The sequence below is a fragment of the Cygnus olor genome, chromosome 1, assembly GCF_009769625.2.
Source record: "Cygnus olor isolate bCygOlo1 chromosome 1, bCygOlo1.pri.v2, whole genome shotgun sequence".
NCBI lineage: Eukaryota > Metazoa > Chordata > Aves > Anseriformes > Anatidae > Cygnus > Cygnus olor.
The window spans coordinates 174,398,369-174,401,050 of NC_049169.1; the positions used below are offsets into that span (position 1 = coordinate 174,398,369).

General features: G+C 47.0%; 1 protein-coding gene across 5 annotated transcripts in view; it reads right to left on the reverse strand.

Annotated features, from left to right (window-relative positions):
* Positions 1 to 2,147, reverse strand: part of PCDH17 (protocadherin 17) — an 88,246-nt gene extending 86,099 nt beyond the window's left edge. For all 5 annotated transcript variants that reach the window (XM_040540848.1, XM_040540859.1, XM_040540838.1 and 2 more), the window contains exon 1: positions 1,513 to 2,147. The gene's annotated coding sequence lies outside the window, so the exon portion shown is untranslated. The remainder of the gene's footprint in view (positions 1 to 1,512) is intronic.
* Between the last annotated feature and the right edge of the window lie 535 nt (positions 2,148 to 2,682).

Sequence of the window (2,682 nt, forward strand, 5' to 3'; positions counted from 1 at the left end):
TTTTTTAAGACGTGTATTTATATATACATGGGGCAAGGGGTGGTGGCCACAGGTCTGTAACCAAAGGGAGTAAAGCTTATTTGCTACTCATCGCTTGCGATGCGATTGATGGAGTGGAGGGATGAGAGAGAGACAGAAGGGAAAAGAAGTCTCAGCTTGTTGTTGAAGCTCTCTTCGTGTGCAGTGAGAGGCAGTGAAATGTCTGATTGCACCGCGGGGTTGTTGGTTTTCAGGGAGTGTTTTGCTGCATTTAGAGATCTAATCTTGCATTGCTTGCGGCGGAGAGCTGCATCTCGCTGCCATCGGTATTTCCCCCTCTCTGTCTCGTACACCCTCACTCTTTCCTTCCCGAATCAGAAGGCAAGGAAATGAGAATTGGAGGGTAGAGGGGAAAACAAAACAAAACAAAAGACACAACAAACTAGTGTCCGGATTTGTAGTTTCCTTTCTCTCCCTCTACTACCAGCCTCCCACTCAACCGTTTGGGATGGAAAAAATTAAGAAACCCACCAGCTGATCATCATCCTTAGCAGTAAACATATATCTTTTGAGAGAAATCACAGGCTGTGCTCAATCAGATGCACACTTGGGTTTCTTTAAGACAGGCCAGTAGCCGCCGCCACCACCACATCCTTTCTCTGTGTATCTATGCGTGTTTGCGTATGCTTGTCTGAGGAGCTGCACTTTTCTAGATGCAGTTTAATTCCAGTTTGCTTTTCTCTCCAGTCGAGAGGAAATCAACAGGCAACCCATGGCTGCACGGATAGACTTAAAAAAAAAAAAAAATGCGAGCGAGAGAGAAAGGAAAAGACTAAGGGGGTGGGGGGAGAGAGAGAAAGAAAAGCCACCACACACACACTCTTAGTCTCTCGCTAAAAGGGAAACAGTCTCTGTATTCACAAGGCTGCGCTGTCAAGTGCCTCTCTTTTCTTTCTATTCAGCGTCTCCTTCCAATGACACTGTTGCCTAGTCCTCTTCATTTAGGGGAGGGGAGAGGAAGAGAAAAAACAATCTGGATGATGAATAAAGTGGCAGATCTTTTAATCGACTAATTCGCTTATCTTAAAGCCTATGCAGATCCGTGGCTGGTGTGATGCATTTTTTGCAGCCCTTTCAAGCTTTAGCAGTCTCTCCGGGCATCTTGGTGTAGTGGGGAGAACAGCGGCAATGCCAGATGCATTCACCCTGTCTGATTTACCTTTCCCAGTAATATGCTGTATAAGTAAATATTGGGGAAGGGTAAATTTTCAAGTTCTTTTTACAACCAGAAATAAGTGAATGGCAGATCCAGAAATGCAGGTGTTTGAATCTGCTGGATGAGTCAGATCCAGCGGAACAAATCACATTCACTATCACCTCATGTTCCTCCCTTCACAGACATTAGTTGCAGCTTCTTCCTAACGCTTCTGACTCACTCTATAGACAGAAAAAAAATAATCAGATTTATGTTTTGGAGGGAAAAAAAAGGAATGAGAGAAGGGGGTGTCGGATCCAGCTACACTTTTACTATACCTCTTTCTCCTGGAGACTGAGGATCAGGAAAACAAGGCTGTTATCCACTCACTGGCACAGAGGCGCGTCTGTCTCCTGCTTTGCTGAGTGTTTTTAACCACCTTTCCTCAGTGTTATGTGTGAAATAATCAGAGATCTTTCAGATTAAAAGAGCAAAAAATAAAAACAAAAAACAACCCATAAGTTCCCAATGCATAGCTCAAAGATCTAGTTCCGAGTCTCAGTCCTGCACTGCTTTTTTTCTCCTTTATTTGAGTCCGGACCCCAAAGTACACAGTTAATTCTGCAACCTGTGGTGGAGAGGCTCTCAAAACCCCAAGGAAACACCCGATCTCTTCTCCGCCTCATTGACGGGTGGCCCCTCTCAAACAGACGGTCTCCAGCCCCAGCCAGACAGCACGCAAAAGCCACGCCGATCCCCGGTAAGCCAGATCCATTTCACCAGCCGCCCGCGGAGCAAGTGGAGATTCAGCGAAAATTCAACAGTTGGAGCCGCTCTCTCTCTTTTTTTTTTTTTTTTTTTTTTTTTTTTTTTTCCTCCTTTCTCCGCCTCGCCTCCCTCACTGCAGCACTGGCGGTGCCGCCGCGCCTCGCCGCGCTCTCCCAGCGCCGCTCGCCGACTGCTTCTATGCGCCGCACGCCGCGGCTTAAACATTGATACTGATTCACGCGCAGCCAATCGCCGGCCGAGTCGGCGGACCGCCCCGGCGCCGCTCGGCCAATGGGAGGGCTGTGAAATGGGAGGGCTGTGAAATGGGAGGGGGGGCGGGGCCGGGACGGCGGGCGGCGGGTGCCATTGATGAGGTCGCGGCGTTGCCGGGCGCGCAGCGTGCGCGGGGGTCGGGCGGGATGAGGGGGCACCCCCCCCATGCACACCCCCATCCACAACCACCCTTCATCCCCCACCGCGTCCCTCCCTTCACTCCCCCTTTCACCACCCCCTTTCACCCCCGCCCGCGGTTTTCCTCCCTTTTTCTTTTTCATTTTCATTTTTATTTTTATTTATTTTTCTTATTTTTATTCCTTATTTTTTTCTTATTTTTATCTTTGAAATTTTCTTATTTTTATTTTTTATTTCTATTTTTTTCTTTATTCTATTTTTTATTTTCTTTTATTATTTATTTATTTATTTATTTTTAAGACGTATTAACAACTCCTACGTGATGACGG